This window comes from Suncus etruscus, chromosome 10 (genome assembly GCF_024139225.1).
Source record: "Suncus etruscus isolate mSunEtr1 chromosome 10, mSunEtr1.pri.cur, whole genome shotgun sequence".
Classification (NCBI taxonomy): Eukaryota; Metazoa; Chordata; class Mammalia; order Eulipotyphla; family Soricidae; genus Suncus; species Suncus etruscus.
In genome coordinates, this window is record NC_064857.1 from 52,219,934 (window position 1) to 52,232,080 (window position 12,147).

Consider the following 12,147-nt stretch of genomic DNA (forward strand, 5'->3'; position numbering starts at 1 on the left):
CTGGAAGGTCCCCATTTTCAGTTCCATACATTCTAGGGAGAAGGTACCCCAATTGCAGGCAGGACAAGACTGCTTCCCCAGGAACATCCATCCATTCCCTCCCCTCCGGGGCTCACCTAGGTTCCGGGGAACCGCGGGGCGTGCGGTGGTGGGGTGGGGTGGGGTCTCCCAGTGCGCACGCTCCAGCCCCCCCATCCCGGAGCGGGGCGGGGCGGGGCGGGGTCAGGGCGGTGCTTAGGCAAGCATCCTCAACTGACGGGCAGGAGGCCGGGCCAATCAGCGGCCCGGCTGGGTAGGCGTGCCCGTACAGGGCGGGGCTTGACGAGCCTCTTCGGCTGACGGGCAGGATGCCGGACCAATCAATCCGCGGCGTAGCCGAGTGGGCGGGTCTGGGCTGAGCTGAGCAAGGCGGGGCTTGGAGAACACCCTCAACTGACGGGCAGGACGCCGGACCAATCAGCGGTGCTTTTTGGTGGGCGTGGCCTTGTGGGGGCGTGGCCTGGCGAGCACCTGAGACTGACGGGCAGCTGGCCGGGCCAATCAATCAGCGGCGTGGCCGGGTGGGCGGGGCGGGGATGGACTGAGTGCGGCACGCGCCTCCCGCGTCCCACCAGCCCCGGCCCCGCACCTCCGCATCCCCGCATCCCCGCATCCCCGCCCCGAGCGCTTAAGCGGACGGACGCTCGCTGAGGTTGGGTCTGATTTGGCTCATCTTGGGGAGGGGTCCTTTTATTTAATTAATCGATCGATTTATTTATTTGCGTATTCATTCATTCATTCATTCATTCATTTCCTCCCGGCGGGGAAGGGGAAGGGGCGGCCCGAGGATGCGGCGCGGGACTGCGCTCGCTGCACCCGGACCCGAGAGCCCAGCAGGTGGGTATAGGTGCGCCGCGGGGTGGTGGGTGGACGGACGGACGGACAGACGGACAGACAGACTGACAGTCGACGGAGGGCGGAACCGGCCCCCGCCTCCAGCCCAGCCCCTGCACCCACACTCCCGGTGCAGCCTCTCCTGGGTGGGGTCCCTGGGCTCTGCATTCCCTCCACGTCCCCGTCTCGCCGCCCCCGTATTCCCATCTAGCTCCAGGGGGCGTCGGGGACCCGCCAGGGGCTCCCCCGGAGTGGCGCGGGGGCGTGTCTCCCGGTGTTGGGGTGCCGCCCCGATGCTCGCTCGCTCGTAGGAGGAAGGGCGGAGGGGGGTGGCGGCTGGGCGAGGCCGCCGGGCTCGAACCCCCCACCCGGCGCACGGCCCACGCGGCCACGCACATCCCCGCGCTGCTCCGCCCACGTGGGCGCCGGTGCGGTGCGGGGCCTGGGAGACGGAGACGCGGGGAGGGAGGAAGGCCGGAGCCGGCGCGCCCAGGTACCGCGGTGATCTGCTGGAGGCCTGCTGGGGAAGGAAGACGTGGGTGTGGGGGGTGTCACGCCCTGGGCCTCCAGACCCGCACCCCTCAGCCCACGCAGGGCCCCGCTTCTCACGGGTCTCCACGCGAGGATGCGAGGATGCATTCCCTGGACGTGGCCTGCCCGCGCCACGCCCGCCCTGCCAACCGCGACCCGGCCTGGCCGGGCAGGCCAGCCGAGATAGGGAGCCTCCTGGCCGGCTGGCCACCCCCACGCCTGCCTTGGGGCGCCCTGGCCCTGCCCCGGCCTTGGCCTCCCATGCTCATCCTGCGCCTGGCCAACCCGAGCAGGACCACTTGGCAGGAAGGTGGGGTGTGGAGGGAGGAGGTGCCTTCATTACCGGTGCCCGAGTGGCCTCTCCGGCCTGTGTCCATGGTCTGGGATGTGGTGGGAAGCCAGCCCGGCCCAAGGCCCAGAGTTCCTCTTCCTTCCCAGAGCTCCTGGCCCAGTCGGGGAGGTCCTAGCCTCCTTTTGCTCTCTTCAGGGCATCCCCATCAGACTTCTTTGTTGAGACATGGGGTGCCCAATAGCCTCTAGAGTACGAGGTGACCCCCTGCTGAAGCCCTTCCACCACGCACAGCCCGCCCCCCCTACAGGCGAGCCTCCCCTTTTCCTCCTGACCAAGCACCCAGGGGTTCACTGCCTTGACTGCACCATCTCTTCTGTGTCCCCACCCCCCTATCAGCCCCCTGAGCCACCTCTGTGACCCCCAGATACTGTCCCGGCTTCCCTTTCCTCCAGCCTATGAGTCCTCACTGAGTGGATGGATGGATAGATGGATGGTGGGTGGGAGGATGGATGGGTGGATGGATGGATCTTCCTTGCTCCAAGTGTCGAACCTCTATGCATGCCACTAGGCCCTGCTGGCTGCGCCCTTTGAGGTGGGGCCTGGTTTTGTGAGTGGAGCTTGTAGTCTTTGAGCAGTGTGGGCTCAGAGCTGCGGCTCCCAAACCGTCCCATTCAGTGCCTAGATTGTAGGTGTGGGTATTCTTGAACGGACTGATCTGGCCCTGCAGCGACGAGGGGCAGAGTGAATGTGGGCCCATGTCTGCTGTGGTGGTCATTGTCCCCCAGAAGGTGGTGGGGCACTACCTGAGCCAGGGTGTCTCCAGGATGTAGGACAACCATGGGGTGTCCCCTTCGAGCCTTGAGGGAGTGGCTGCAATTTAGTTCCGGGACAGTCTGTGGGCCTCAGGTGGCGCCGTGTTTGGTTTTGAGGGCAGTGTGAGCCGGGGCAAGTCTTGCATCTCTGAGTCCTGTCTAGTGGCCTTCTGTGGCTGGCGGGTGGTGGGGTGGGGAGGGGAAATGGGGCATGTGGTCTCTGGGCCAAGGATGTACTTTGGTCTTGGTGGTAGTGATGAGTGAGTGAGTGAGTGAGTGAGTGAGTGAGTGAGTGAGTGAGTGAGTGAGTGAGTGAATATGTGTGTGTGTGTGTGAGAGAGAGAGAGAAAGAGAGAGAGAGAGAGAGAGAGAGAGAGAGAGAGAGAGAGAGAGAGAGAGAGAGAGAGAAAAGAGAGCAAGAAAGAGAATGTATCTGCCTCAGAAGCAATAGGGGCATCGGTGACCAGAAATGTGCACTGGTGAAAGGATGGGTGTTGGACATTGTCTGAAATTCAACCCTCAACAACTCTTACTTCTGTATCACACGATGACTTAATTCAAACGATAAAGCAAACCAGGTCCCTTTGCTTGCTGCAGGCTCTGCCCAAGTCAGAGTTCCCTCTTTATCCTCAAGCTGTTGGACAGCAGCCTTTCGAGGGGTGTGTGGCTGACTCAGCCCATGCCCCGTGTGGCTGCTGTGTATCTTCAGCCTCTGGGAGGACATGCCTTTGGGGTCTCTTGATTCTGGATCTTTCCCTGCTCCTTGCTACAGTGATTCCCCCCACCCTTTTCAGGAAACCTTTAATGGAACCATCATAAGTCAGCCGAGAGCAGATCTTGGCTTGGTGGGTTGAGCCTCTTTTCTTACTGGCGTTCCCAGCAGGGCGGTGGCATTTGGGTGCTGTCTCCTGAGAATCAGCTCCTTCATCTGCACAGCACTGCAAGGGCTGAGGATTCTGCAAGGCGCTGACAGACAGGGACTGCTGGTGAGGTGGAGACCTTGGTGGAGGCAGCTGAGAGCTCTCCAGAGGGTTCCAGAGCTCTGGAGCTTGGGTGTGATGGAAGGCATGGCGCTTGCCTCTGGGCTGTTTTAGCAGCGGGGCTGGGTGACCCGAGCATCTCTAGACCAGTTTCAGGCTGGCTCCAGGGCTGCTCAGTGCCTGCAGGAAATGCTTCCTTCCCCAGGCCAGGTACACAAGAACAGAGACAGGAAAAAGGCAGCGTGCTGGGACCATGAGTTATGAAAAGTCACCTCTTCTGGGAGGAAAGTAGGCCATAGAGTTTGCAGGGAGCAGCTGTGAGGGGAAATTGAGGCAGGATTCAGAAGAGGGAGGAGTAGGCAGAGCCTCTGTCCTTCCCCTTTTCTGACTTCATCTTTCAAGACATAAGTCATGCCGAACTCCTCATTGGTCTACAGAAATGAGTGGAGATTAATACCAGCTCTTGGAATTAAACCAGGGACCATTTGCTAAGCTCCAGTCATGTGCCAGGGAGTGTGCCAGGGAAGCTGCTGCCTGTCTGTCACCACCTGTTTTTTTTTTTTTTGGTCAATAAAGTTTTATTGGCATACAGCCATGCCCACTTGCATGCACCATGTCTGGGGCTGCTTCTGTGCTTCTTGGCAGACTTGGAATATTGGCTGAACCCAGGACAGGGCCCCACTCGGGACCCTTGGTGGGAGTTGGCTGTTCCCTACCTGATCTGAGCTCACTGGATGCTGAGCACAGGTGTAAAGGGAGGGCCTGACTTTTGCTCCTCCCCACATGGACACATAGTTAGTAAGTAGGGAGCAAGGATTTGGATGCAAGAAGCCCTGAGATGGGGAGTAGACTTCTATTCTTTTTTATTTTCCTCTTGTTGGATCTCACCATGATATATCTATATGTCATACACATATGCATGCATAGATATTTATCAATGTAGGTAATTTCTTATTTATTTATTTTTCGTTTTGGGGTCACACCCGGCAGCGCTCAGGGGCTACTCCTGGCTCTGTGCTCAGAAATCGCTCCTGGCAGGCTTGGGGGACCATATGGGATGCCGAGATCTGAACCACTGACCTTCTGCATGAAAGGCAAACACCTTACCTCCATGCTATCTCTTCAGCCCCAATTTGTAGGTAATTTCTAATCTCTCATCTAGTGCATGGACTGTCTTTGTAGTAAGTTTGAGTCAGATCAAGTGATGCTTGGTGCAAAGACTTTATGCCCAGGGCCCTGCACTCCCCCCACCTGGGTGCCTGGTTCTGCTTTTTGGGGGGCTCAGATACCTCCCTTGCCTGCTGTACATTTGTGTGGGGTACAGGCCATCCAGGATGGGTGTGGGGAAAACCCTTCCTCCAGGTGTCCCATGCAGGGACCCTGACGACATGCTCTCTCTCTCTCTCTCTCTCTCTCTCTCTCTCTCTCTCTCTCTCTCTCTCTCTCTCTCTCTCTCTCTCTCTCTCTTACTTACTGGATGTTGGGTAATGGATGCTGGGTGCTTTGCAATCTCTTAGCGTCCTGACTCTGACTGTGGGAGCGACTGGGTGAGAGGAACAGTGTGGGGCAGGCTGAGTGGCCCAGCGAGCCTCCTGGCAGCAGGCATGGGACCTGGCTCCTTCCCACTTGGTTCCTGGAACAGGCTGGTCTCTCTTCCAGAGTCTTTGTGCCTGCTGCTGCCCAAGTGTTCTCCACTGTCCTCTCCAAGTCCAACTCCTTTTTCATACTTTCACTCATGAATTCCATTTATTTCTCTTCCTGGGAGGATCTTAGTGCCTTTCCCAGTGGCCCTGAAGCCCAGTTTTTCCAGAAATCACCCTGATCTGCTTCAGTTTGGTTTGGATCTCATGGCCGAGAGAGACCTGATGAGCTGAGATCAAAGCACCAGGCCGTCAGGGCCATGTGCTGTTGAAATTTCTCTGTTTCCCCATTGCTATTCTGTGAACCATTGAAGCACGGCATCAGACGGAATTTGGTTTCCTAACTGCACGCACACAGCTCTTCTCTAAGAAGGTCATGGGACATTTCTAGCACCACTTACATGTTTCATTCCAGACAGAGAATGATCCATGTTCCCCCCCTTCTGGGGTTTGGGGTGATAGTCATGAATAACCTCACAGCTACACACCACACCAGGGGGTGAGGGCAGGTTAGGCCTAGGTCATCCGGCTGGATGCTGCTGCCAGTGTCATTTGATGAAGTGAGCATGGGAGTTGTACCTGAGGGTGCCAGAAGACCTATAAGGTCACAGCTTGGGGCCAGTGGGCCCAAAACACAGCCCATCTGAATAGAGAGCGAAGTCTATATGTGGATTGTAAACATTTCTGGTGAGGAAAGGGGAATGAGCTCTTGGAAATTAAATAATAGTATTAATTTCACATCAAAATAATAATCGGGGCAAGCTAAATGTATTATTAAAACAATTGGGATCCAGAGAGATAGTACATAGGGTACTGGCCTTGTGTGATAATTTTAGATCTAATTTGGTATATGCCCACCGGGATGTCAGTGTTAAAACTACGGAGACATCATGCGGCCATATATGTGTCCACGCAATCCAGGACTTTGAGAATCTGTGGGGCAGGGCGATGAGCTCATGTGGTGGAACAGTGCCTCATGGGCTTGGATGCCAGGACTTCTGGGAGTACAAAGGTGCAGAGGGAGGCGGCCCACCCTGGCTCCAAAGCACCTTGGAGATGTTAGTCACAGAACCAGCATACCTGGAGTGTTTGGGTGGCTAGTAGTCTGTAGAGATGAGTGGAAAAGCAGTGAAGTTGGGTCATTGGTGTGCAACAGTTGTAGGGTGGGTCTGTGTGTGTAGCGGCCAAGGTTTTGGCACTTCATGGGCCTTGTCCCACCTCTTTCAAGGGTTCCCAGTATGATCAGCTGCAATGGTTGTTTTCCTTTGCTGTTTGAGACATGTCATTTCTGTGGGAAAATTTCTGGGTGTCTCCCCATCTCCAGCTCCAGATGGGGTCAGGTGTGTACCCAGGGCCCCTGATGTCCCAACATCCTGGACTCCAGCTGTTTCCCACTCTGACTCTCCCGTTGGACAGCAGGTCTCTGGAGGGTGAGTGTGTCATTTGCATCACACAGGGACCCCAAGCCTGTTCACCTGCTGGTTCTGGAGCTCTTGGCCCTGAAGTCCATAGCTTCCTGTAAGGCCAGTGTTGGGGTTAGAGGCAGCACCTGTCACTGGAACTAAGCCAGTGGTTAGTGACAGGGGTTGACTCTGCCCTTCAAAGCTTCAGTTCACCCTTTAACAGTCAACTCAAAGGGACCAACTATCCAGACTCCTGATGCTTTATACTCAGCTCTGCGTTTCAGTCAGCTCAGCATGAGATTGGTGAAGCTTCTGTAGAACTTGATAGATTTTTCTGTACAGGAAATGAGCTATTCTGCCATGCAGCCTATTTATACACACACACACACACACACACACACACACACACACACACACACACACACACACAGAGAGTTTAAAAGCTCATCGTCCATATGCAAACTGCATTTGATACTAAATGAAGGCCCACTGGCAAAACATCCCTTTCTCTCAAGCTGTCTCTCAGACAGCAACTTGCGAACACCTCTTGGCATCTTCATTGCTTTCTCAGGTCAGGGCAACCATGTGAGCAAGTTCCTTAAGCCAAGAAATAATTCCATTTCTGTACAAGTCTTTGAGCCTTCCAGGATTAGAGCCGGATGAGGCTTCTTTCTTGCCAGACTTTATTTTTTAAGTTTTTGGGCCACACCCAACAGTGCTCAGGGCTTATTTCTGAATTTGCACTTAGGGATCAGTCCTGGCCGAGCACAGGAGTACCAGATGGGATGCTGGAGATTGAATCCAGGTCAGCTGCATGCAAGGTAACAGCCCTACCTGCTATATTATCTCTATTACCTCGACATCTTGTCTTGAACATAGGCCCAGGTGCTTCTGCATTGAGCCAGATCTGATCAGTTCTTCAGGTACCCAGAGCCTGGGCCTCTCTCCCTGGAGCCAGGTCAGTTCCATCTGGGCTGAGCCACTGGGTGGGATCTGGCTCCTGAGTTTTCTACCTAGATGGCTAATCAGGAATATGAGTGACTTCAGAGCTGACACACAATTGTGTCCTTTGTCTGGGGGAAGCATCTCAGAAACTAGGGGTACTCCAGCCTGGAGGCTAGGGGGGACAGTGCTGGTTCACCCAAACACTAGCATTGGCAACATTATTTTTGTCTGGGTTTTAGTTTCTTTGCACAATGGCAGGTAAACAGGAGGCTTTGAGGGAAAGTCGTAGGTTAAATGGCAGGTGTCCCAGGGTATGGGAAGCCACAGCAAGAGGACTGTGGGCTGCTGAATTTGGGGAGGGGGTCATCATGGAGGGTACAGAAGGGATCACTGCTTCATTACTCTCAGAGCCTGTGAGCATCGGTGCTGGTGTTTGCAGGAGGAGACGTAGAAATTGCAGGTCCCCCATGCTCTGGACTTCACTGAGGAACTCCTGGTATCCCTTACTGTCCTGTTGCCTCACTTCTTTTTCTGCCATATGCTGAAGGTCATGTCTGAGACACGGTGCATTGCCTCTTTCCCCTCTCCCAGGGCAGGGCAAGTCATAGTCTAGACTCCTCCAGCCTGGAAAACTGATGATGGATGTTTGTGCAGATGATGTCTTCTGCCTGTCAGATCAAGAATTGATTTTCTCTTCTTTACTGGAACCAGGGAGAAACGTTTAGGATTGATTTAAAATATGAGCCAGTTAAACTACTCAAATAGTGCTAATTTTGCCTTCTGGATGGAAAAGATGTACACATGTCTTGTATGTCAAATATATGCCTGCTTCACTTAGTACTGAAGAGCATTATGAAGGAGGGAATAAGGAACCAAAGGGCATCAGGCACAGAAAACAAGAATCATTGAGAGAATGTCAGCTCACCTTTACCAATAATGATGTTATCTGAGCATGGAAAACAACTTAGCCAAGTTGTTATAGAATATAAAAAGAATAAATCTTATACTGTCTTTTTTTTGGGGGGGGGCAATATCCAGCAATGCTCAGGGCTTACTCCTGGTACTGCACTCAGTGATCACTCCTGGTGGGCTTGGAGGACCATATGGAGTGTTGGGGATCAAACCTGAGTTAGCTATGCACGGCCTACCAGCTGTACTATCACTTCAGCCCCTAATTTTAGACTATTTATGAGAGTCACATATTTCAATTTAAAGATACAAAGTGAAAGTAAAAGAATAGAATAAAATATATATGAAGATTATCCATACTTACCTGGCAGGGGCAATTCTATGATCACGAAGGTGGTTTTTCCAGGGTGAGGCTCGCCCATTGCACTCTGACCCCTGCGATTTCCCCAAATGTGGGAAACTCGACTTCGTAATTTATGGTAATGGGGGACCGCGTGCGCGCTCTCCCCTGAAAAAAAAAAGATTATCCACAAGTAAAACCTGGGAAAGACTCTATAAGAAAGGTTAAAAAATAAAAATAGAGGGGCTAGAGAGGTGTCGCTAGAGGTAAGGCATCTGCCTTGCAAGTGCTAGCCTAGGACGGACCTTGGTTCGATCCCCTGGCCTCCCATATGATTCCCCCAAGCCAGGGGCAATTTCTGAGCACATAGCCAGGAATAACCCCTGAGCATCAAACGGGTGTGGTCCCCCCCCCCCAAAAAAAAAGCCCAAAATTAAAATAGAGAGCCGAAGCAATAGTATGGTTGGGAGTACATTTGCCTTGCACATGTCCAACCTGGGTTTGATATATAGTATCCCATATGGTGCCTTAGTCTGCCAGGGATGATCATTGAGCATCACCAGGTATGTGGCCCCAAAACCAAAATTGAAAGTAGAGATCAGGAAGGATCATTCATAATGATGCTTTGTACCATTTTATAATGATGAAAGAACCTCTCTTTTTATAATGATGAAAGAGCCTGTCTTCTCACCCTGCCTCACACTTGCTCTTGAGTTATGGGGTATTATTAGGGAGGGAAACAATCATAACAAGAGGGGTGATGTCTTCTGAAACTACATCTGAGGAGGCCACTCCTCTGCTCAGAGAGTGCCTAACCTATTAGGCCCTCCCACATCCTCTTCTTCACCCCAACTGTCACTTCGTGTCTTAAAAATGCATTTAACCACACTCCTAGTCAGCCTGGACTGGGTGTCATACCAGAAAAGTGCCAGAAACAAACTGGCTAACATGGCAGCCCCCTGCTTCTCAGGATTATGAGGCCTGGAAGCAAGCACACAGGATGTGGACTTGTGCAGTGTCAGGCGAGAGTTCTGTTCCCATTTGTGGATGCTCTGTCCTGCAGTAGTATTGCTGTGAGCAAAAGGACTGGGATGAGCTGTGTGTCCCCTCCCTGCAGCTCTGTGAACTCGGTCACCCTGGGTGCGCCTCTGGTCACATGGAACAGCTGGTGTGGAAAGGATGTGAAAACCACAAAGGAAGTTTCCCTTTGACTTCAAGTCACCGTTGTGATACACCACCTGATGGGTGGGACCTTGGGGTGTGTGTGGAAGGAGACTTTGTCAAAGAACCTTGTTTGCAGAGAAGGGAGTACTGTGACAATGATTGTTGGAAATGATGATGCAGAATAAGAACTGAGTGCTGAGAAGAGGTAAAGTGATGTCCATGATGACCCTTAAGGAACAAAGCACAGTGTCTAAAAGGAAATATGGGAGAGAGAGAAACAAGGAGAAATAAGAAAAATATCAGCTATTGATGTAGTGGGTGGGAGGGAACCTGGGGACTTTGGTGACAGGAAATGTGCACTGATGAAGCGATGGGTATTAGATGTTGTATGACTGAAACTCAATCATGAACAATTTTGTATCTCATGGGGAGTCAATGAAAACATTTTTATGCTAAAAGAAAACAAAGTGCCTTGTATGTTAGTGAAGGAGAGGTGCCAGAATGAGGCAGAGAGTTTGCCGAGAACTAGTCAGTGGTGGATGATAATGCAAAGGTTGGTAACAGGAGGGTCTTGAATGAGCCCCTTTGCTGCTTCTAGCTGACATTGTGTCCTGAGGAAATGAAGAGACTAATGGAGATAATAATGAAACTATGTGTGGAAGATTAGATGCCTTGTAGCTGTCTAGGAAGTAACAACCATGTGCCCATCAGGGCTCAGTCCATTACCCAATGGGTACCAGCACTATGACCTTCTGTCAAAGGAGGCTGATCCTGGGTTATCCTGCAGTGCTCTCCCTGGACCCCAAATCTGGCACCTAGAAGCATCACAGCAGAGCAGGTAAGAGCCTGGACACTGGAGCTAGACCACTTGGGCACAGCTAACCGGTCACTTTATCTTTTCCTGTTGAGACACAACAATGTGTCTCAATTTGGAGAATAATTATTTGGAAAGTTTAGAACTTTTTGTCACAGGACAACTGCAAAAGCATAGATGAATAGTATTATTTGGTGCCTGCTTGTTGAGTTCTCTCTGATGGGAGATGAATTTGAGGCTATTGGATTGCCCTCTCTCCTTTTTTTTTTTTTTTTTTTTTGCGGGGGGGGGGGGGGCTCTCCCACCTGTGTTTATCTCTGTTGGTGCTCAGGGGTTGAACCTGAGCTAGGTTCTATCTAGGTTTATAGGGTGCTGGGGATTGATTCGGAGTCAACTGTGCAGGGCCAAGTGCCTGAACCCCTATACTCTATTTCTCTTGGAGCACAAGTATCATTCTACATTGCTCAGCTCCACTCAGACTTCCTGTCCTGTTCAACATCTGGTAAGAATTTACAACGAGGAGTGGATAAAAGGAAAACAGCTTCACATGCACAGAATATTCTAAAGCAAGTATTCTCTTTTTGTGAATGTTGATAAACTACTCTCTTTCTCCTATAGAGACTTTCATTCGTGTGGCTTCTGAATACGAGTAGCATTTTTATCTGAAATTATGCTTGTGGGGATGTTAGGTGGTTTGGTAATGATATTGGAAGCATTTCACGAATTAGAATGTGCTGAAACGACTCTTGCATAGACACATGGGGCTAATTCAGCAGCATTCAATTTGCTGTAAATATCTGTTCTTGGAGGGAACTGGCCTGGTATGCAATGAAGACCCAGGCTCTGTTGTCCAAACTCATTCTTCTGTGCTTCCAGAGAGAGTCCTGGGCATGGTACTGGGTCCTGGAAACAGGAAACAAACTTCACAGTGTTCTTTGGGCAGCTGGGGAGTGGACTTGCAGATGGATCTACCTGGGTTCAAGTCCTGGCTCTGCCTTTGGAACTTTGTGCCTTGGGAAAGTGGTTTCACCTCTTGGATACTCTGCATTCTTATCTACCCAGTGGGGATAATGCTATTCTGGGTTCCCAGTAGTATGTCCCATGAGAGTGAGGTCTTGTGTCATCTCTAGGTTTAAGTGCAGCTCTTGGGCCTACGGGACAGGAGTGATGCTCTGAGCCATTTTTGCCAGCTGCCTGTCTGAACCCTTCCTTTCCCTTATTCTGAAAGGGCCTCTCTTTGTAGGTGAGGTGGCCGGGAGGAGGGGAAAGTGTCTGTGGGTTTGTGAATTTGCTATTATCCTACAGGTGCATCTGTGAGGCCCAGGAGATAGTTGGTGGAAGAGCCAGCCCTGGCACAGTCAGGGTCAACCTTTCTTCTCACCTCATAGCTGCCCCATGAACCCCCTCCTCTTGGCTTTATTCTCCTCTCTAGGCCTTTCTTCCA

General features: G+C 52.2%; 1 protein-coding gene and 1 pseudogene across 1 annotated transcript in view; both read left to right on the plus strand.

Annotated features, from left to right (window-relative positions):
* Nucleotides 1–541: 541 nt before the first annotated feature.
* The window catches only part of JAKMIP1 (janus kinase and microtubule interacting protein 1), a 67,506-nt gene continuing 55,900 nt past the window's right edge, over nt 542–12,147 (plus strand). The window contains exon 1 of the mRNA XM_049782544.1: nt 542–876. The gene's annotated coding sequence lies outside the window, so the exon portion shown is untranslated. The remainder of the gene's footprint in view (nt 877–12,147) is intronic.
* On the plus strand, nt 8,742–8,896 carry LOC126021291 (uncharacterized; annotated as a pseudogene).